Source organism: Cryptomeria japonica, chromosome 11 (assembly GCF_030272615.1).
Source record: "Cryptomeria japonica chromosome 11, Sugi_1.0, whole genome shotgun sequence".
Taxonomy (NCBI): Eukaryota; Viridiplantae; Streptophyta; class Pinopsida; order Cupressales; family Cupressaceae; genus Cryptomeria; species Cryptomeria japonica.
The window spans coordinates 579,059,875-579,084,524 of record NC_081415.1 but is presented as its reverse complement, the minus strand read 5'-3'; the positions used below and the strand labels follow the sequence as shown (position 1 = coordinate 579,084,524).

The window sequence follows — 24,650 nt, the reverse complement described above, 5'->3', positions numbered from 1 at the left end:
AAGTTAAAAGAAGGGCCATACTTTTGAAATCATAGAGCTGATTGAAAATAAAATACATTGGACAAATCATTGAAGAAGCATAAATCTCCTTACTACGAGAGCTTATACTTTCTACAAATTCCTGGCTCAAAGTCATAAGGTTTTCAAAAGTTCAAAACAACAATGAAATGAGAAGGAGATGATAAAAAAAGAAAAGGAAAACACGTAAATAGTATGCATTTACTAAAGCGAACTTGATTGGAAGGGGACTGGAATGACAATTGTCATCGGGAGCAAGTCAAACTGCAATTATGGGAGGATCTAGCCATCAATGTCTCGATGAATCTCAATGGTTGGATAGCCACTGCCCTTCCTCTACACTCTCCACACCTCGTCCTTGCATGTAGAGGAAGTGGGTGCCTTGCAGACAATTAGTTTTTTAGCTATAACTTAAGGAAGAGAATGCACATGGATTTTAAAATCTTTTGAAAAGCATTGTTATAAATGCTATTCACATTTGAATCTTAAAAATATTTCTATTGTTAAAATTTTATTGTATTCTATTTGAATTGCTAGAGATCTTTGCCTTAGTTTTCTTATATTGCGTTCTTGAGAACATTTGTGTAGTTGTTGCATGTTTTCACTAATATTTAATCTGTCAGATCATAAAACATCAATGCTCCATTGAGTGTTGTTTCTAAGATTTAATGTTTTCTCCACTATTATTCTTATATGTGAAAAAACTATGAATCAATCGTATATATATATATATATATATATAAAATATAAATTATGATAACAAATCCACTATACATCTAAATATAAAAAACAAATTAATATTATAAAAATCATGATATAAAAACCAAATTAAATACTAATTAAATAAATTAATACCTAAAATAATTTTTTTAAATATGTATCACTTGTTCATTAAATTAACTAAAAAAACCATGGAGAGAATGTTTGAACCTGTAACAGAAAAGAAAATTCAAATATCATGGAGCGGGTACCACTTACTCACTAGCCGTTGGGAAAAAACATTTGAAGAAAATTCAAATGTAACGGAGCGGAAAACTAATTGGAGTAAACCATGGTATCGAGACAATGTAAACCACGGTATTCCTCGTACGGAGTTCACTTTAAAGGGAGGGATCGTAATTATTAATGTGTTATTATTTCTGCATAGATGGAGTGAAAGTTGGGGCAAAGGCAGCCACAATTGTCTGTATCGCATCTGCATGTTTACCCTAAGATTTGTCAGATCAATTTTGTTTTATTTTCTGTCAATACTTTGTTCCTCTTTGTTCTGTCTGTCTTTCTGTTATTTCTTTCATTATATATTTTTTTCCGAATAAAATGTTTGTTCAATGGTTTGCCCTGTCTTTTCGTTATGTTGTCTTTGTTTTTTTTAAAGAGTCTGTTTACAGTGTGCACACTGGTCTGTCTTTCATGATTTTTATCTGTTATTTGTTCTTTTTTCTTGTTTTTTTTTACATTTTGTGTGGTAGAAGATGAAGAAGAAATGCAAAAGAGGAGGCAGGGATCATGAAATAGCAACAAAATAAGGGAAAAATTCTTCGTCCAGGTAATTCTTCTAGATTATTTTTCTTATATGTAGCAGTGGCAGAGTAGAGGATTTGCTTACCATGCCAAAATGAATTGGAATCACAGATCTTCTTATGAAAACTAATGCATTGTTTGACCTCTTAGAATGAATAGGAGTCCAGATCTTCCTATTAATTATCTTTACTATAAAAAATTAATGCATTGTTGCCCTACCTGAATGAATAGATTCTGTATATTGACAGTTGATTATAATAAGAAATAGCCCTCTACCTTTGGAGCTGTCAGCCCTAGTTTATTTATCTTTAGTATTATTATCTTTATTGATTTTGGTATGGCTTGCCTACTCTTCAAGGTGTTATCGTGAGAGTGATGGGCATTACATTTTAGATATTTGATATAATTTAATGTTTTGATATAACTAGTGATTTTTCTTATAGGTAGCAGAGGTAGAGTAGAGGATTTGTTTATCCCGAAAAATGAATTGGAATCACAGGTTGTTTGCCCTCCTAGAATGAATAGGAGTCCCATATCTTCCTAATAGTTATCTTCATTATATAAACTAATGAATTGTTGCCCTACCTGAATGAATAGATTGTGTATATATGGACAGTTAGATAATAATAATAAGAAATATCCCTCTACCCTTGAAACTGTCAGCCCTGGTTTATTTATCATTAGCATTATTATCTTAATTGGTTTTGGTATGGATTGCCTACTCTCCATGGTGTTACCATGACAGTGGTGGGCATTACATTTTATATATTTGATATAATTTAATGTTTTGATGTAATTGGTATTCATTTAATATTCATTGATTTTATTTATTTATTTTTATCTTGGTATAATTTAATGTTTAAAATATAAATTTATAGATAAAATGTTTTAGATCTGACCACTTTAAACTATGTTTTCCTTTTAATCTTTAAATTTTCAGAATATATATTATTTTTGTTGGAAATAATATGCTTTGGTCTGTTTTAATTTGTAATAAATTGACTCATGTTTATTTTTATGTTCATCTAGTCATGGTACTGACAATGGATTCATTGGTGGGACCATTTCTCAGAGGAGGCCTTGCTAAGCTCTTCATGACTCCCTTTGAACCCACTCACAGGTGAGCAACATCATCAACTTAGGTTTTCCTTTTTCCTTTTCCTTTTTAAAAACTTAGGGTGTTTAGTTTTGTCTTTTTCATGTATTTTTTATCTTCCCACTGTCTTACTACCTACAACTTGTCTTCATGACTATGAGGCTTTTGTCTCTTGACTGTCTCTAACTTCTAATAAGGGTCATTGTGTTTTTCTAATAGTAATAGTGTCATAGTCTTTCTTGAGACTAGTTTTGATAGGGTTTTGACAACTTCCAAAGAGGGCAGTGAAACCTTTACAAATTCTAATAGAGACCTTTGACTATCATACACCTTCCTTAATATTACCAATCCACCGTGTTAGTCTACTCAATATGTTAATGTGACTTGGCACTATCCTCTAATTGGACTATCCACGTCAGAGAAAGTGTCATACTTATTTGCAAATGTAACAGCCCAAACTACCTTGCTTACCAACAACTAACAGTGGCCTGTGAGATATTTAAATTCATAATATCACTATCACTTCTTTTGTTGACATTCATCTTCCATATCAAGGCTCAAAACCTTTATCAATGAATTCGACTACTTTTTGTCACTGCATCTTGAAATTAGAGAACTCTACCTAGTTCCTTGACAATATCTAGTGATCTCTACTAGGGGGTGGATTTGGAAGATAACCATATGGGGTCCAACAAAACTATTGTCTTCATGACCGTGATTGCCTTTTGTGTGTGTCACTTGAGTCATTCTACTCTTTTGCATGCATTTATATGTTGTTCTGCATCCTTTGAATGATAGCAGTAAGGAACAAAATCTTTTCATCCCTAATAATGCTTCATTTCTAACCTTTTTTCATTCACAAACACCACTATTATATAGTGTAGAAGCCCTTTTGTATCATCACTAAGCTATCGTGTGTCCTCTATAGTGCACTTGTTCTTGCTAAAAAATTGGTACTTAACTGTCCTGTCATAAAGATCTGCCTTGTTTATCCCTATCTCGTGAGAATTCTTTGATGTCCCTTGAGTGTTCTAGATTGACCTGTGAGCATTGTCTATAACTGAAATTTGATAATATTTATCTTCATACTGTTGTCTTGGACACATGTCATATGACTGTCTTCCTTATAGTCAACATGCCTTGCCGACTTTATCACTTTGACCACTCCATATCCCTAAGCATTTAACCACCTTGCATTCCTTAAAAGGTTGTCATCTTTGCAAGACAGTTTTATAACTGTGTTAATAGATCTCTGTTCAGACCTTCAAAATTGAATGTTAATTACTTTCCTTATTATTTGTGTTTGGTGGATATCTATGTATACCTTTTCTTGATCTATTGTCATACATATTGGATCATTGTCATCTAAAACATGCTTTACTTTCATATGGAAATCCTTGAACTTGAACTTCAAAGGTCCTTATACCGTCTTCTATTAACTATGTGTACCAAAAAGTAGTCAATGTAGAAAAAATTAAGAAAACATGAGCAAATTATTGTGAAAACTTCAAAACATGCTCATGTTGTGGCTTGGGAATACCAAGCCATAACACAATCATGTTATGTAGCTTTTATAATACATTTCCATTGTTTTTTAAATACGCTCGCAATATGTTGAGCACAAAACACAAGTGTATTGTATGCTCAACATAATGGGAGCATGTTTTTGAAACATGAAAACATAAAAAAAACTAAGGCCTCGTTCTACAACTATGTTTTGTGCTCAAATAATGGGAGTGTGTTTTTGAAACATAAAAATGCATAAAAAACTAGGCCCTCATTTGGAATTGTAATGTTGTAAATTATATACCGTTTACAATTTAATTCTATGTTTAGCACCCATTTTGAAGGTAACTTGTTTGATTTGGTGCAAACATGCTCAAGCTGGGTCTAGATTGACAACACTTGTCTCACCCCTTAGTGGCTCACAACTTGTCACTTTAAATATTGGTTTTACTGTAGCTATATGGGTAATGCTATAATGCTCATCTGAATAGTTGTATGTTATCAACTATCAAGATTCAACTATGAATTGAGAAGAGTTTAGTAAAATCTATAAAGAAATCTTTAGGATATATTTGGGTTTCTTAGTTTTTAATTTTTGTTGAAGTGTGTGAACACATGCCGATGTATCACAGGACACCCGATTTTGAATATAATTTTGTGAGGAATTAGTTTAGAAAGTATCATGTAGTGTAATCTAAGAGATCTCGAATTCCTTCTTCTCAAGTATTGTATTTGCAGTTTGTTTATGTTTATAATGTGACAGGATGAAATTTCTATGAGAGTTGTCCAGTGTTAATTGGAAGAGAATAGGTAGTTTTTTCAATTCATTCCCAATATATCTTATTGAATATGTTATCATTTATATTGTTGTAATTGCTTTACATTCTTATTGAAACAGTGGGAAATTGTGATAGAAGAAGTACCAAATGTAAAAAGGAAAGAACTACATTAAATAAGAGTTTGCATCCATAGCATGGATCTCTTAAAGATAAGATGTATTGATTTGTGAGAAAAGTAGGAATACATTGAGGCATAAGCATTGTTGTTGTAGATTTGTATATGATATGTCGAACTATTAAAGGTACTGTATCTCATTTTTAAGACACTTATCACTGAGATTTCAGTATTTTACTAGCTAAGCATGAAAACCAGGTGAAAATATCTTGAAGAAACATGATTGTAGATAGAGGTGATAAGATATGTGGCTGCTTGTAATTACTTTCCAGTTGTATTGGTAGGATATTGTTTAAACTAATAGAAATGGAAGCAATGAACAATTTGATTATGAAGGAAGAATGGAATATATATAAATGAAAGTCAGTTAGATGAGTAATTGACCAGACCATGCATACTCGACCAACCAACAAACTACCTTATGCTAATAATAATGTATTATTATTAACATCATACAATGATTTAATAGATTATTAATAATTATATAAGTATTATAATATTCCAACAATTCAAGCCTCATTACATCATTTTCTCAAGAGTACAAATCAAGAAGGTATGAAAATCTTTGAACTTCACTATGGTAAGAGGTTTGGTAAAGATTTCAGCACCTTGCTCTTGAGTGGAACATTTTTAGAGTTGAATGTTTGATGCCAATTATTGGACATGCTCATAAATAGTAGCACTAAATCTCATTGTGTTTAGTGTGCTCAGAAAAAGATGGATTATGGACAAGCTTGTGTTTGAAAATTGTTGTAGGTTGTGTTTCAATTACACCCATTTTCGCCAAGATGCAATAACCATATTGCTCCACCTGTAATGTAATATTTTGCTTGTCGAAGAGCGAGGAACAATGGTTTTCTTTTTACTCCAAAGTTGATCCAAAAAGGAAACAAAGCTTGAAGTAGACTTCTTGTCATCCAAAGTTCTTGCATAGTTTGCATTTGCGTATCCTTGCAAAGAAAAATGTTCATCTATATGGGTGCACTAGAATCAACATACCAACCGGGTCTATTAGAAGTGGAGGTTTGAGTCTCCACAACATACAAAAGATATTCTTCATTAAGATAACCTATCGAAGTAACATTTCCATGTTTCTTTTGCTTTTTTTTGTCAATAGGGATTCTTCTTTTTGCTCCCTAGAGAATTTTGATGTGGCTTTTGTTGGCATGATTCACCACAGACAAAAGAATTGTATGGGCATTCTTGGAGATTGTGCCCCTTCTTTTCACAAATGAAGTATTTTTTAATTTTTTGTGTAGATGTATTTTCATGTTTGGATTTTGATGAACTTGATGTTTTTCCCTTTTGTTGAGATGTGAGAGTTTGATTGTCTAGACAATTTGAGTTTTCATCATGAATTGCCTCTTCTTGTTGAAAATGATTCCTTTTTGTTAGCCACTTTGAGATAAGTGACAAAAAAGTAAAAGGTAGGGGGCAATGCTCTCAGGGGGCAATGCTCTCAAGAGTCAAGGAAATTGGTGAAAAGAGAGTTGTCTAATACTGTTTCCCCTAATGCTTGTAGTGATATCTTTAATATTGCAATTTTTTGGAAAAATTCTCCAATTTTTCACCATTTTACATTTGCAACCATTTCAATTGATGCTACAAGTGGAGGATTTGATTTTGGTTCTTGGATTCATGTTCTTCAAACGATACGAAGCCTCAATGGTAGTTGTGGTTGTTTGGATGTGAGGTTAAACCTTATTTTAAACACCAAAGAATATTATTAGTTTTGCCTTATCATATTGTTTTTGCTCATCTTTGACTTGTGAGCTTTAGGTGACCCTTCCAAAAACTACATCCTACAAATTTTCTAACTCAAGCTTGGACTTCAGTTTTCCAGGCTGAATATTTATCACTTCAGAGCAATTGAGAATTTGAAATCATTAATTCGGAGCACTCGAAGCTATTTTTATTTGAATGAGGGGTCCTTAACTCTCCAAAAAGAAAATTTCAAGGTGAACCTGATAAACATTGTTCGATAAACTGTAACATAGTAATCATATTTTTTTCCCGGAACTAAAATAACATTTGGAACATGGCTGCAACTCCTTTGTATCGTTATAATTCATAAACAAGTGCTGGTACCCTGTGGAATTGCCCAGTGTGGTGCAGATCTGTCCTGGAATTGCCTGTTTACATACCCATATCCAACACGTTTCATACTTATTTCTGGGCAGTCTTTTGAATGATTTGATAACAGAGTTAGAAACAGAAAATAAATTAAATTCATAAATGTTTGACCATGGGTAAGGCACAATGAATTCCCAAACTAAATAAAATTGTTACGTTTCAAAAATAGTATTAATATTGAATTTCACTATGAGAGCCATTATATTAGTTTTGGAGTTGAACATGAAGAAATATTTCATAAAATAAGAAAGAATTCAAAACTTAAGCAAAAATGCTGTGGAATGGTTGATATTGTAAAAAACAGAATATAGTTGATGCGGAATGGTTCAAAGTGTAAAAAACAGAGTATAGTTGATTAGGAAAGTAGTCAGTTGATTATTCTCCCATTGTGAGATTAGGCAATTAGTGCCCTTTGGTTACCACCCAAGTGTTGGGTATGGCCTTTGGTTGCATGTATTTAGATCCTTGTAACTTGTGTCAAATAGAAATCCTCTTTTATCTCTATTTTGCATGGATTTGACCTCTTGGGTCGAATTTGTTTAGATATCATGCAAAAGAAGTCTCAAAACTGCTCATAACTGAAGGTGAACTGTCTGATAGCCACTTTGACTCATGTATGACCCATGTGGGGTCATTAACTGCTGTAGAACTGCTGCAAACACTTTAAAAAGCTCCTCTCTTTTGGCTTGAACTAATAAAATAATTTAATACTCCATTATTTGCTTCTTGGACTAACGATGCATGCTTGTGAGGTCATAAATTATGTCAAAAATCATGCATTCTCTTCATAAACTCAATCTTCGACTTTGACTGAACTTCGTTGTGAAGAATATTAAGGTATTAAAATTATTACATACTCATCTTTTTGCTAACTTTATCTCTTAAATCACCTTTGAATGCATGACTGTCTTGTAGCTGTTTGATAGTGATTCACTACTACTACACTGTGTTTGTCTTTGTACTTATTGGCAGAGACTATTTTTTGTGTGATGTCTGCGCTCCTTTATGTTATTGAAATGTTCATGGACTTGTTAACTTGTATTTCATCTTTTGTCATTTATTGACACGTGAGTATTACTCATATTTATATCTTCAGGACAACATTCTGCGACTCTTTTGGCAGAAATTTTTGCTTTGTCTATGACTACTAAACAACCTTTTCTTTGTCACTCAATCATATTAGCAAGTGATCAATCCTTGTCTGAAAACTGTGAAGCTCTAGGAATCACTGTTATTCCTCTTTTATGCCTACTTCTTACTGCATTCTTTCATCTTCCATAGGTTATGATAGTGGGCTAGGTCTTTGAGAAAGACCTCTTCCTTCCTATTATAACTAACCCTCAAGGATTTCAAACTTGCAAAAGTAAAAGAATAACCTAACTCTTTCCTTATGACTACAAATTGCCTGATTGGACAGTCACGGCTGCTATTTGATATGCTACTGTCACAAGACTGCCATGCCCTTTTTGTAGACATCTCTGACTTATGCTATGTACCACTGTGTATGCAACTTGCTCTTGGTCATGTACCAGGGCTTATGCTCCGTTTAAGTTATTCACTGGCTTTGACATTCTTGAATGTGTGCCTTTGATCATGGACTGCACTTTTACTGATTTTGATCTCTTTCAAGTCATGTGTTGACAGAGATTTTTTGTATTTCCATAATACTGAACATTGTCTTTGATTGGCACAGAAATTTGTTTTCCTTTTCATGTTAGCCCTACACTAGACTAATGCAAGATCACTGCCATCTTATCTCGAGGTCGACACCATCTAAGATCTTATGACCATTGGTTAGGTCAATCTACAATCGCAATGAATTATATCAATACTATGACTGCTCTTCAAGATTTAACTTCAATATCTATGCCCTTTATGATGTTACCTTTCCTATGCTTTGTATTGGCTCCACAAGAAGGGACTGCCCTTGTGATGTTAGACTGTGAATGCTCTCCGCTGTAGGTCTTCTTTACTAGACTGATATTTCATCATTCTGGGCGGCTTAATTACTCTTCTTTAATTAGATGTTTATGAAGACTGCTCTTACACTTGACTGTGACTCAAATGGCTAAGACAGTCCACTTCTCTATGACAGCTATAACCTAAGTCACCAGGTTCGAATTCGAATTCGAAGTTCGACAGCTTTGAAATTCGAATGAAGTTCGATGCGGAAAAAATTCAAAATGTATAAAATTCGAATTAAATTCGCCATATGTAATTTTTAAATTTTTTTTTAATAAATATATGTAATATATATATAAATTTGCGTAAATAGTTTAACATTGATAAATAGATTTGAAATCATTACAAAAAGATGACACATTTATAAAATATAAACCGTAGGAAACATATGCTTTCACTATTGCAAAGATGTTCTTTTGTCAAAAAGGTACAATAACAGTCAAAAACTTTAGAACTTTAAAATAACTCTAAGTCATCAAGAGCACTTGGCTGGGATGCCAAATCATCATCATCTGTATCACTACTCAATTCATCATCTGCAAAGTCAGGCTCATCTGCATCTGGCATTGCTATGCCTTCAAGAGGTTGTTGTAAAGAAGTGTTCTTTGCTGATTTGTTCATCAGCAATTTCAAATTGCTGCGAACATAGACAAGATCTCCCAACTTTCCAGTCAGCAATTTGTTCCTCTTTTTGGAATGGATGTGGTCAAAGCAACTCCAGTTCCTCTCACAAGCTGATGAACTTGCTCCCTGACTCAAAATTCGAATAGCAAACTCTTGCAGTTCAGGAGCTGATGATCCATAAGAGATCCACCATCTATATCCAGACATACGTGGCGAGTCATATTTGGCTTCTGCCCCTCCAAACATCCCTTCTCCTCTCTTGTATTGCCAACTTTGATCTCTTATTAGTGCTGCAATTTCTGGATTTGGTACATACCTGCTAATGGCTTGGTAAAGCCCTGCCATGATTTCATTATCACCCCTTCTATCAATAGAAAACAACTTAGGCTCCAAAAAGCAAGCTGCTGCATGTAAAGGTGTGTGCATCATTTTCCATCTGCAATCAACTGTCTCCCATATCTGCATATATTCTGCTTCTTCATTGTTTAGTGCTTTTTGAATAGATTCCTTACACCGGTCCATGCTTTCATAAAGCATGCCAAGGCAAGGAGTGTCACCATCAACCATACGAAGCACGTCAACAATTGGTTCACATACAAGCAAGACTTTTGCTGCACTTTCCTAGAAATTGCTGTTTAGGATGATTTGCTCTATGTTCTTCCCCTTGGGGCCTTTAGAAAGCACTGAACTTTCCCACTGATTGGAACATATAACAGACCTCAAAGCTGCTTTTTCTTCAACCACTCTTTTCAAAGTGATATAATATGAAGCAAATCTTGTTTCACAAGGCCTCAACAATTCCTTTGATGCATGCTGCATATAAATACTCAATGTGAGACGATGATTCTGTATGAAATTTGCAATTGCTCTCCCTCTATGAATAGCTTCATTTACCCATGGGAATTTAGCCAAGTCATGAAGCAACAAATCGAGACAATGGGCTGCACATGGGCTCCAATATATCTGTGGGTACTTCTCTACAATCAGCCTCCCAGCTCCCACACAATTTGCTGCACTATCAGTTACCACTTGAACCACATTTTCCATCCCTACTTCAAGAATGGCTTCCTCTAATATTTGAAAAATATACTCTGAAGTTTTTTTGTGGTTCATGGTGTCAATGACTTTCAAAAACACAACACCTTCAGGACAAGACACCAAAACATTAATCAATGGCCTTTGACACATATCTGACCATCCATCACTCAATATAGTGCAACCTGTTTCCTTCCAAGTGGCTTTGACATTTTCTAATTTTTCAGTCACTCTATCTTTTGACCTCTGCAAAAGAGTTGTCCTGATAGCCTCTGAACCTGGGGGTGTGTACCCTTTGCCAAACTCTGCAATTTTCTGAACTGCATTGCGGAAATGAGGATTTCTCGCAACATTGAATGGAATAGCACTTGTGTAAAACAAATCAGCAACTGCATCATCCACCTGTTGTTTCTCTACTGGTTTCCAAAAGTTGTTCAGTGTTCCACTCTGTTTTGGTACACTCGCCGCTTCGGATTGCACAGAAGAGGAAGACATGGCAGATGTGAATCTAGATATATCTCCTTCAATTCTCTGTTTCTTTTGTGCCTTCTTCATTTTGCCTACCGTTGAAGCAACCAACTCTTTCTCTAGAATAGCTTTAAGTTTTGGAGTCGCACCTATGCATGCTTGAACACCTCCACCTGGACCCCCTGTATTAGCAAGGAAGTGGTCCCTAAGCCTTGTTAAACTTCCAATAATATTTGCCTGACATATGTTACATTTGATGTGAGTTCCATTTCGGGTCACATGCTTCCATGCCTCAGAAGTTGATTTGGGAGGAGCCATTAAATGAAAATCTGCATGTTTGGAAAGAAAAATTAAAAAACACACTACTTTTATTTCAACCTTTTGAAAATATATAACATTAAACAATATAATAAAAAACCATTAATATAAAATTATAAATTATATAATAATAATATTAAACAACATTATAAATTTATAAATAAACATTATAAAGTATAAAGTTATAAACTATTAATTAACCTAATTTTTTTTTAAATAAACAACATTATTAAATAATAATAAACCTAAAAAAATATTAAATAAACAACATTATAAATTTATAAACATTTAATAAACAATATTATAAACATTTAATAAACAATATTATAAACATTATAAATTTATAAACATTTAATAAACAATATTATAAACATAAAAAAAATTGACACCATATTAATATTAAACATAAAAAATATTAAACCTAAAAAAAATTAAAAAAATATAAAAATATATAATATAATAATACAAAATATTAATATAAAATCATAAATTTTTAAACATTAACATTATAAACAAAAAAAAATAATAATAAAAGTAAAAAAAATGGCGGCCTACCTGTGCAGGTCGCGGACGTGTCGAGGCTGGCCGGTGGCGTCGCGGACTGTAGGTGGTGTCGCGGGCTGGTGGCGACGCGAGCTGGTGGCGTCGCAGACAGGAGGCGACGTGAGCTGGTGGCGTCGCGGACTGGTGGCGACGCGAGTTGGTGGCGTCGCGGACTGGTGGCGGCCGAGCAACTCCTGCGGCCGGGCAGACAAAGTCACAAAGGTTCTTTGGCAACTCGCGTGGCGGTCGGGCAGAGCAACTCGCGTGGGTGTGATTGCAACTCCTGCAGCCGCCCTTTAATAAAATCCGCGAGAAAACCCTAAAACGCAAACCCAAAAAAATAAAAAACACTTTAACAAACCCTAATTTTTTTTCCGAATTTAATCGATTTTTTGAATAGTTTTTCAAGTTCGCCGAATTTCGAACTTCAAGGTTCAAATTCAGTCGAACCTGGTGACTTAGGCTATAACTACCTTGACTGCCCATTTGCTTTGACTCACAACCTTATTCTTTACTGTACACTCACTATTCATGGTCCTTTGGCTATTGCAAGGTTACAAAAAAGAGGGTATGCCACCTTTGTTATTTGTGAACTTTGTGGCCTACCTTGATCTTCATATGCTGTTCATGCATGCTTCAACAGGTCTTCCACTGCTCTATTTGCATTTATTCATTGTATTGAATGCTCTTTATACATCTATGACTTAACCACTGCTGCTTTGTGTTTGAACCTTGAACAACCCACTATGCTTGTTGTGATGTCTCATGTTTTGAAGATGACTGCACTCTTTCGACCTCTTTTAGGTTCACAACTCTTGATCTCTGTACCCCTGACTGCATTGTGACTCTAGTCTCAGATTTTGCTGCTCTGGCCATGATCCTTGAAGCTTTATGCTTATGGGTTGTCTTAAGAGGACTCAATCTTCTGATTTTCATTGGAGTCTCTACTGTCTTGACAAACACTTAAGGTTGGATTTGTGAATGACTGAGACTGCTCTTTTGGGCATTCTATCCTTCACCAGTGCTCTAAGACTTCTATTCTTTTATTTTAGTGTTTGTTTTCTTTTATAGCTTGCTCTGATCACTGTTATGAATATTACGGTACCAATGGTGAGAGACTTTAAATACTTCATCTAGTGACCTGTGACTGAAGATCTTGTTCTCTGTCAGGTTCCATTATGGACATTATGATTTGGCATTACTCTTATAGCTGTCTTTTGTATTCTGTGCATGGTGTTGGAGATGGCTATTATTGTGACCTTCGTAGATGACAAGAGAAACAATCTGAGACTGTTCTTTTGTTGATGACAGTCTTCGTAGTCTCTGCAAACTGCCATAGGTGACTACTCTTGATATACTTTTGCACAAATTCACTGTGAATGGTGGTGAAAGATCATCTTTTAGCAGCATATCTTTCATGGCCTTATTAATCATTATGTTGTAACTGCTCTATACCAAAGCCTTGTAATCTATCATTGTGATTTGCTTCTGACCTTGATGACTACTATCATGAACCCTGTCTATGTCTTGTCATCATAGTATTTTCCTTCTTGAAGATGATTGTATTTTCATGATGAGCTTCACTCATGCCATGGTCATCATAGTGTAAATGACTAACATTGCATGCTTATTGCCATCACTGCTATTATGAGGTCTGAGAACTCCCATAATAGATCCCCACACAGTCTTTTTCACTGATTATTTGATGCGACTGTGATTGGGTCTATATTTTGTATTGCTTTTGCATATGATGCCCACACAGTCTTTTTCACTGATTATTTGATGCGATTGTGACTGGGTCTTGACAGTGGAATAAATCACTGTATTGCTGCTATTGGGTGTCTTCATGACTGTTAAAGAACTTATTTACAGTACTATGACTGTGCTTTGCTGCTAAGGCTGCCTTTTTCTTAAGAGCTTTGGATCTCTGAGTCCAACATAATGAATGCCTTCCTGGGAGTGTCGTGATGAAGGAAGTACAAAAACCCCTTTCACAATGTCATTCATCCTCCTTCGACTATCCTCCTGATACTCGAATGAGATGATCATGTATCTTGATATTGGTCTTGAAGACCTTGTCACCTGAGGTTTGGACTCCAATCTTCTTGACATGACTGTGTTCTTTGCTCCCCATGAAGGTTGTTATGAACTGTATATCACTCTTTATCATTATCAACACATGGCATCTATGTTATTTTTGTATAGGCTTTGGGAGAGACTTTTGCAGCCTTTCCTTCATTGTTTTCAACCTAAAATTACTGTACTTTTAGGCTTGCAAAATATCTTTATACTCAGATTTGCCATAAAAGAAACCCTACCATGCATGCATTCTCAGATATTTGACAAAATCTCTGTCCTGTGCCTATAAGGATTATATGACTGCAATTGACAATAAATGACTATAACTCTGTCATTTTCTCAGCTTTTGATGATTCTTTATCAAAACAAAGTTGCTCTCCATTGTAGCCCTGCATCTGCATTATAATCTCATAGAATTCATGGCTTTTAGATTATCAAATATGGCTGTCATGAACCCAAACCAAAAGCTTCTCCCTGTGATTGTACTGTGAATCTTTACAAGACTGTGGGATGATTTCTCTGATACTTCAACTTTTATGGATTTCCAGCTTCTGTATCTATCTGTACTTTGGTTCTCATATTTGTTCCTCTGGGTCTTTCCACTGTAGGTTGCTTTGTGACATTAATGGCTGATGTGAGACTATATATACCCTTCTAGCCCCTATGACCTAGTTGCTCTTAGGGTTTGAATGCATTTTACATATGGCTGCTCCATGCTTTTACCTGAGAATAATTTATTGATGAATATATGATTCTTCTGTTCTGAGGTGATTTTCTCAGGGGCTAACCTTTGCTCTTCAAATGTGCAACACTCTATAAAAACCCTAAGAATGACTGAAACCTTTACAAGATCTGCCATTGTTTATCAATAAGATTCAATCTTGCTAGGAATAAGATTCTCAATCTAAGATTGCACAAGGCTATGATCAAGACTTTTAAAAAAATATAAAAGAAAATACACCTCATGTGATTTATAGGGCAAAATGCATGTGCTTTATTGACAAATAGGAGTGCATGTATTTAGATCCTTGTAACTCGGTTATCTATACCACATCTGTTCATTTATGTGTATGCATTTCTGGTACATAGAACAATATTATTTACAAAATATACTTTGATGGGTGCTACTAGAACTTTATAGAGTAAACTCATCTCTTCTATTTGAGTTTAAATATCATGTTAGACTTTAGAGGAATGAAGCATAAGAACGAATGAATGAAGACTTAATTAGAGACCTGATCAAGGGTAGACCTCGATATACAGGATTTTTGATCTCTTGCTTTACATCCCTTTGATATAAATTTATGTTGTTGTCCGATTGCTAAATCCCTAGAAAAACATCGCACCTGCCTGTAATGTGAGGCCCTTAAAACAGAACGTGGAGACACATTGACCCTTTATTTAGGTTGAAATATTTAATCTGTTATTTGAGAATAAGGATTTGCACATACAGGCATTTGTTGGAGCTGTTAAGGATAATTTGCGTCAAATTATTGTTATTGCTATTTAATTAGGTTTTGCAACTCGGAAGGTGTGCTTGTGGTTCATTTTACTTATTATTGGTTTGTTGGCTTGATTAATTATAATTTTCAATTGAGGCTTTGCACAAGGAGGCATTTGTTGGTGTTATTCTGCATGGTCTGGATTGAATTATTGTTATGGTTATTTCATTTGGTATTAATATTTACAGCTTGGAAGATGTGCTTGTGGTTCATTTCAGTGTTTTTGCTTTGTTGGCTTTATTATTGCTATTTAGAACAAGGATTTGCATGGAGAGGCATATGTTGATGGTGTTCCGGATAATTTGGGTTGTGTATATTTATTCTGTTAGTTGGTAGGTTTTGCAGCTTGGAAGGCATGCTTGTGGTTTTGTAATTTTCTTACTGTTTTTGGTTTGTACTCAGTGATTAATTATAGGAATAATGGGCCTAGCCTCTGAGTCACTGCAGACTTACTGCACCATTGTGCAGCAGAAAACAAGGAAATCCACGAAGTTTGTTAGATTCATCTAGATGTAACTGCCAGTTGAGGGGAGTCATACAATCAACATGACTTCTATTTATAACTTGTGAGCTTCTACACCTCTTGAGATTTCAACCACCTTTTAACACCCCACTAGGTTCATGTACCCTTTTGTCTCATGACTATGATTGTCAGGAACAATATGGCCACATATTATCTTGGAAGATGTGACGCTTTTTGATCCTTACTGTGATATTTTTTGTTATCTTGAGTTTAGAAGGAAACCTCATAGAATGAAATCTTGTCTTCCATAACTAGACTCCTCCAAACCCTGCTCGTTGTACCATGATAAACTTTTGTTGACTTGAGATAATGTCTACATCCCAAAACAATAGAAAACAAATATCAATTTATAATGTGCAAATGTATAATCTCTACTAACTAATATTGATTAAATTTTAAATTACATAGCTGACAATGGAATAGCAAGACCAAATCAAGTATACAAACCCAAATCAAGTGTGTAAAAATACATGATGATATATTTAGGCTTGTGGCTTTCTTTTTCATTTTTAACTTCTCTTTTTAAGTTTTGAAAATTTATTAGGTGGATGTGATTATTTTGGTCAGGGGAAAAGCTTGTGGAGTGGGACATCTTACTTCTTGGCAAATCACAAATGTTTTAGGTTAGTGTTTAGATATATTCTATTTTTTTAAGCATTTTTTTGATTAAGTTTTGGAATGTTATGACTGACAATCAGCTATTAGGATTGTCTGTGGGTTATAGTAACACAAAGAAGCCGCAATCATTGAAGTTGACATGTTTGGTGAGGTTGACATGAAAGATTACAATCGGGACTTGGTATGTACATTTGTCTAATGTTTTAGATTGTTTTCATGATCAATTTGTGTGACTACCATAATTTGTTCTATGCATTTCTTTTATATACCTACCCTTTTTCTATGATAAAATTTTGAGTATAATTTTATAGATTTGGGGTCTTTGATGTTGGCATACATTTCATTATGTTTTTCTTTGACTATGAATGCCATGCTTTGTTCTATGTGTATACCCACCCTTTTTCTATGGTATGCATTTCATTGAAGGTTGTCTTTTTGTAGGCTAATTCTGGAAAAATCAGAAATGAATAAGCAGAGGAATTTTTCTAGCGTTTGACATTGGACTTGTGGCTAGATTTTTCAAATTACTTTACATTCCTGTCCACATGTTAAGAGTAATGAAATCACATTATGTTTTCCAGTTGGTTGCCTCATTTTTATAGGGTTTTCTATGTGATGTATAGGTGACTCTTTACAGCAGTTAGTTTGTTAGAGTCTATCATATCAATCATTAAGCATTGTTCCTTTATTGTGGTATTATCTTCTCCACCTAATTTTACCTTGATAATATAATACATTTGGAGATGACTTGTCTTCTTCCATGATGACAACTACAAATTCTACTGGCTTCTTTGGTTTATTTATATTCTTAATCCTGGATAACCTACTAAGCAAAAAAAAACTAGGAATTACAACAAAAACATCATTCCTATTCATTTTCCTCTCACTCTCCTCTTCAGATCCATAAGCATTTTCAAAAAATTACAGTGAAAAGATTTCAAACTTGTATCAACTGCTGGGCAATTTGGACTTGTGTAGTAGTTCCATGTATTTCAACTGTCATTTCACCAGGAACTCCTCTACTTTCTTGGGTAGCTATTGTTTTCTCCACTGGTTCTGTGCATGTAGCTAATATTGGAACCAACTCTGCCAATGATTGCATCTGCATATGAAAGTGGAATTTGCATTTGCTAGAGTCACCTGCAAAACAATCCCACAAACTTCCAATATAGTTTTATATCTTACTAAAATCATCAAAACACTTTCATCATAACTCAGTGAAACATTAGCTAGACTAATATAAAAAACAAGTGGACTAAAAAGAAAAGAAAAGTTAGTTCAGGTTCATAATAAATGTTCAGCATTCCTTCATAAATCATCTCATCAATACAACCCCTAGAAAAGAAAACAGAAACTAAACTGAGATGTGAAAGTTCATTTCATCTGAAGGAGATATCCACAAGACCTTCATAAAGAATCTCCATGGCATTGCCACTAAGATCAAAATGTTTTTCGTTGCATCTGTCACATTCATCAGTAAACACTTGATGTAGGGGACAAGTATCTGATCAGACTGGGAAATTTTGCAACAAAACAGTTCAATTTCCAAACAATAATAAACAAAACCCAAGCTTGGAAAACATTTTAGATTTTTAGTAGAGCTGCCAGTAAATTACATACAAGATAACAATTTACAATTCCTCTACTCGCTATACACTTTTCATTACAAATGTGTATTTTAATTTGTCCTTCCAATCTGCAATATTCCTCACGTTATCCACATTCCTGCTCCCCATAGTTGCAAATCATTTTCCCTTTACTTAGAAAATTCCTTTCTTCTTCTATCCATGCATTGTCAAAGCATCCTCAGCTAAGTATGTTGAAAGGCTCTATTTTTATTACAGCCGAGTGATAATACCTCTCCTTGCATAATTTTTCTCTCTTCCTTTTGCGCAAATAATATTCTCTTCCTTCTTGACCACACAGCACTTCTCTCAGATTTCTCTATGTTTCTCTCTGATATTGTTTAAGGGACTTATATTAATATTGATCAAGAAGCAGGGTAGAATCATAATGTAAGTTGTGTTATTATTTAGTGTTTGTCTATTTTGCCAAAGGGATCTTGATTGGAAGATAGACTGCAGACTGCATTCAAAATATTCATTACTCCTAATAACTTTTGAAAATTTGTCAAAGGGGCCATGGTTCAGCAACAGAGGTCAAATCAAAATATTAAAGGGGAAAGAGTGACTTTTAAAAAGTAACTTACGTATGGTCACTATTTCAACCTAAAGTACAACCTGAGTGGGCCTAATGGCGACGATTGTGTGCTCCATACAAGGTTCAAATTTGGAGCTGTGTGAAGGATGTATGCCTCATTGAACAGCATATAAGGTGTGTGATGTGGGGTTGAAGAACAAGGGTTTTGGACATTAAATTGGCGTCTCACGAAACTCATACCAAATTGAATATCTTTGTTAGTAGGGACTTAACAAACTACATTAACCTTTACTTTTATATCATAACTTGATTGCAATGAAACAAGCAGCTATTTAAATGTGTTAGGAAACTAAAAAAATCCTAGTATTATGGTCTAAAATAGGGTATGTGGCTACATTTTGGTTTGTTTTGAGGTGAATGCCATAGTGTCATCAAGTTCATCTCCAAGATTGCTGAACATGAAATGGTTGTTAGGGATGCAACACATTTTTTATAATTCAAGAATGGATATTGTGAAGAATGTTGGCCATAGCATCTTGATTGAGGTTGTCCCTCATTCCTCTAATAATATAGAAGAAATAAAACAATGATAAAGAAAGTGTATAAATGTTCTAGTTCAAACTCAAATTGAAACAATTTTCTATTTTTGTTTATTTGTGATAATTGTAACATTCGTGAATCTTTCAGCAATCAAAATTTCATTATTTGGATTGGAGATTATTTCCATTATCATTTTTACTTGCTGCATTACATTGACTGATTTATGGTTGAATTGGTATGATAGGATGGGAGCATGTTGCAGCAAAAAAACTGCAGTTTGATAAGAAAAATCCTAAAGTGGGCTGAGCAGCTATATGAATTTGTCTTTTTCAACATGATGTATTCAAAACAGCAAGAGGTGGAACTAGGCTTCAATCATTTATGTAGTTATATTTTGGTCAAGCATGTTGACTTGATGGCATTGTAATATGTACAAATATAGTGTTTAATAAAAAATATTGGAAGGGGTTAAAATCCCCTTCTCAGGACTGAAAGGAATAGTCATTGGCCATGATTATTCCTTCAGGTCATGTTTTTGATAGCTTAAAGAATGGTCGATAGGCCAAGGCCATTCTTTAAGATTTGTGTCTCATTTCTTTTGGCATTCTTTTTATTAGTTCAATTTTTATTTAAGAATTTATTAATTTTGATTCAACACTAAAGTTAAAAAGCACAAATTTGAAAATAAATTTATTGTTTACTCACAATGTTCACCTCTTTAAATGTTTTATGAATCATTTATAAAATATCTCACAAAAGATGATCATAAATAACCCTTATAAAAGCAAAATTTACTCACTTTATGAATGCAATTCACACAACATAACTATGCCACAAAAAATTTAAAAAATTGTTGTCATATTTAACACTATTGCAAATGACTTGAACCCAATCATGAATTACCCTTACAAAAATATCATTTGAACGTCATCATGAATTCACATTACTAATGCAATTTACATAACATAATAATTTCACTATTATTCTAATAAAATATTTTTTGACCCATAATATTTTAACACTCTTCATATTCCATAACTAACAACATTAAGTTGACAACTTAACACAATAAAATAATGTACTAGTTGGCATAAATAAAATGAAATTTGTATTGTGTTATGTTTGTCTTGTGTGGTGTTGTGTTGTTTTGTGTTTGTGTGTTGTTGTGTTGTTTTGTGTTTGTGTGTTGTGTTGTGGTTGTTGTTTTCTTAGGTCAATTAGGGGAGGCCAAAGAAGCTTCCACCTCCATGTGGTTGGCCTTGTTAGTAGAGAATGAATAAATATTCTTGAAGCTAAGAGAAGCTTATGTGTAAATATTTTCATTTAAAATAAAGAATATTTTATAAATTTAAGGTAGTTTATATAATATACATCATGATATTCTCACAATAAAAGAAAAATTATGATTGAAAGGTAAAATCACATTTTAATTATTCATTATAGTTTTCAATATAATAATATCCTTTATCTAAAACACTAAAAACAATTAAAATAATAACTCAAATGAAATCAAGGTTACGGTTATGGTTAGGGTTTATTGTAAGAGATAGGATTAGGGTTATATTACCCCAACCCTAATATATATAATACTATATCCCTAACCCCACCTTATCGTAACTCTAACCCTAATAGGGATAGGATTATATTATCCTAACCCTAACCTTAACACTAATCTATCTCTATTTCCTTATTTAGGGCTAGTGTTAAGGTTATGATTAATTAGGGTTAGGGTTATGATTAGGGATAGGTAGGATTAGGCTTAAGTTTATGATTAGGGTCAGAGATATAGGGTTATAGTACCCCAACCCTAATACATATAATTATATCACTAACCCTAAACCTATCCTATTATCTTAACCTAACCTTAATTCTAATTATATTGGGTTTAGGGTTAGGGTTAGAGTTTAGGGTTTAGAGTTCAATTAATTAATTAAGGGGATTATGATTAATTAGGGATATGATTAGGGATGGGGTTGGGGTTTATGGTAAGAGATAGTTTTAGGGTTGTACCCCAAGCCTAATACATTAACCCTTACCTTAAACATTAACCATAGGGTTAGGGTAATTAGGATTAATGTTATAACCCTACCTTAATTATATTCGGTTTAGGGTTTAGGGTCAGGCTTAAGGTTAAACCCTAAACCTTAATCATAATTATAACTCTCAACATGGATAGGGTAATGTCTAGGGTTAGGGCCCTAACCCTAAGTGTTGAGGTTAGGGTTAGGGTTAGGTTTAATGTAGGGTTAGTGATGTATAATTAGGGTTAAGATTAGTGTTGATTAATTAGGGCTATGATTAGGGATAATGTTATGGTTTATGATTAGAGATAGATTTAGGATTATATTAGCCTAAAACCTTAATTATATTGGGATTAGGGTTGCTTAACCCTAAACCCCAAACCCTAATCTTAACCTAATCCCTAAACCTTAACCTTAAGACATTAACCATAGGGTTAGGGTATGAGTATTAGGGTTACTGTTAGGGTTATAATTAATGTTAAACCCTAACCCAACCTTGACCCTAAACACTAACCCTTACCCTAACCCTAGGGTTAGAGCTAAGGTTAAACCCTAAACTCCAAAGCCTAATCATAACCCTCACCTGGGTAAGAGTATTTAGGTTAATGTTACAACCCTAACCCTAGCCCTAAACCCATTAGGGTAAGTATAATCCTAATTGTATATTTGGTTTAGGGTTTAGTTAGAGTTAAGGTTAAATCCTAAACACTCCCTAACAACATTAACCATAGGGTAGGTAAGAGTATTAGGGTTAATGTTATAACCCTAAAACCAAACCCTAACCCTAACCTTAACCATAAATTTACCCAACCCTTAACCCTAACCTTAATCATAATTATATCTCTTGGTAGGGTTACTATTATAATTATATCCTTATGGGTTATGGTTTAGTTAGCGTCAAAGTTAGGGTTAGGATTATAATCCTATGCCCTAAACTCTAAACCCTAAACCCTAAACCCTAACCCTAGCCCTAAACCCATTAGGGTAAGAGTATAACGAGTTAACCCTAATCGTATATTGGGTTTAAGGTTTAGTTATTGTTAAGGTTAAACCCTAACCACATTAACCATAAGGTAGGTAAGAGTATTAGGGTTAATGTTATAACCCTAAAACCAAACCCTAACCCTACCTTAACTATAAATTTACCCAACCCCTAACCCTAAACCCTAACTATAAACCTAACCTTAATCATTATTATCTCTTGGTAGGGTTACTGTTATAATTATATTCTTATTGATTTTAGGGTTACAACCATAAACCCTAAATCCTAACCCTAGCCCTAGCCCTAAACCTTAACCCTAAACTCTAAACCCTAACCCTAACCCTAAACCCATTAGGGTAAGAGTATAATAAGTATAACCTTAATCGTATATTGGGTTTAGGGTTTAGTTAGAGTTAAGGTTAAACCTTAGACATTAACCATAGGGTAGGTAAATTAGGGCTAATGTTATAACCCTAAAACCAAACCCTAAGCCTACCTTAACCATAAATTTACCCAACCCCTAACCCTACCCTAACTATAAACCTAACCTTAATCATTATTATCTCTTGGTAGGGTTACTATTATAATTATATCCCTATTGATTTTAGGGTTACAACCATAACCCCTAAATCCAAACCCTAGCCCTAGCCCTAAACCCTAACCCTAAACCCATTAAGGTAAGAGTATAATAAGTATAACCCTAATCGTATATTGGGTTTAGGGTTTAGTTAGAGTTAAGGTTAAACCTTAGACATTAACCATAGGGTAGGTGTATTAGGGTTAATGTTATAACCCTAAAACCAAACCCTAAGCCTACCTTAACCATAAATTTACCCAACCCCTAACCCCACCCTAATTATAAACCTAACCTTAATCATTATTATATTTCTTGGTAGGCTTACCGTTATAATTATATCCCTATTGATTTTAGGGTTTAGGTTTATTGTTAGGGTTAGGGTTATGGTCAAGGGTACTAACCCTAAGTTAACATTAAAGTTAGGGTTAGGATTATAATGCTATCCCTATTTAAGGTTAGGCCTTAAGCACTAAATCTTAACCCTAGCCCTAGCCCTAAACTCTAACCCTAAACTCTAAACCCTACCCCTAGGTTAACCCTAATCATATATTGGGTTTAGGGTTTAGTTTAAACCCTAACCACATTAACCATAAATTTACCCAACCCCTAACCCTAAACCCTAACTATAAACCTAACCTTAATCATTATTATATCTCAAGGTAGGGTTACTGTTATAATTATATCCCTATTGAATGGTTAAGGGTACACTAACCCTAAGTTAGCCTTAAGCCCTAAACCCTAACCCTATCCCTAGCCCTAAACCATTAGGGTAAGAGTATAACGAGTATAACCTTGATCACGTATTAGGGTTTAATTAGAGTTAAGATTATTAGGGTTAATGTTATAACCCTAAAACCAAACCCTAAGCCTACCTTAACCCCTAAATCTTAACCCTAGCCTTGGCCCTATACTCTAACCCAAACTCTAAACCCAAACCCTAAACCCTAGCCCTAAATCCCAACCCTAAACTCTAAACCCTAGCCCTAACCCATTAGGGTAAGACTATAACGAGTATAACCTAATTGTATATTAGGGTTAATGTTATAACCCCAAAACCAAACCCTAAGCCTACCTTAACCATAAATTTACCCAACCCCTAACCCTAAACCCTAACTATAAACCTAACCTTAATCATTATTATATCGCTTGGTAGGGTTACTATTATAATTATATCCCTATTGAATGGTCAAGGGTACACTAACCCTAAGTTAGCATTAAAGTTAGGGTTAGGATTATAATCCTATCCCTATTTAAGCTTAAGGTTAGGCCTTAAGCCCTAAATCCTAACCCTAGCCTTACCCCTAAACTCTAAACCCAAACCCTAAACCCTAACCCTAACCCTAAACCAAAACCCTTAACCCTAAACCTTTTTCATGATTATGGTAGGGTTAGGGTTATATTAATTATATATCCCTAACCTAATGATAACAACCCTAACCTTAACCTACCCTAACATTCACCCTATTTATA

General features: G+C 34.3%; 1 long non-coding RNA gene across 4 annotated transcripts; it reads left to right on the top strand.

Annotated features, from left to right (window-relative positions):
- Window positions 1-1,045: 1,045 nt before the first annotated feature.
- On the top strand, window positions 1,046-20,244 carry LOC131072926 (uncharacterized). 4 transcript variants are annotated; one of them, XR_009359515.1, is made up of 6 exons: window positions 1,053-1,200; window positions 1,488-1,564; window positions 2,569-2,659; window positions 16,850-16,905; window positions 16,988-17,081; window positions 19,845-20,244. It is a non-coding gene; the product is annotated as an uncharacterized LOC131072926 (long non-coding RNA). The 4 variants fall into 4 exon arrangements; XR_009359516.1 differs by having other exon boundaries at window positions 1,046-1,564; window positions 16,827-16,905; XR_009359514.1 differs by having other exon boundaries at window positions 1,055-1,564; window positions 17,007-17,081.
- The last annotated feature ends 4,406 nt before the right edge of the window (window positions 20,245-24,650 follow it).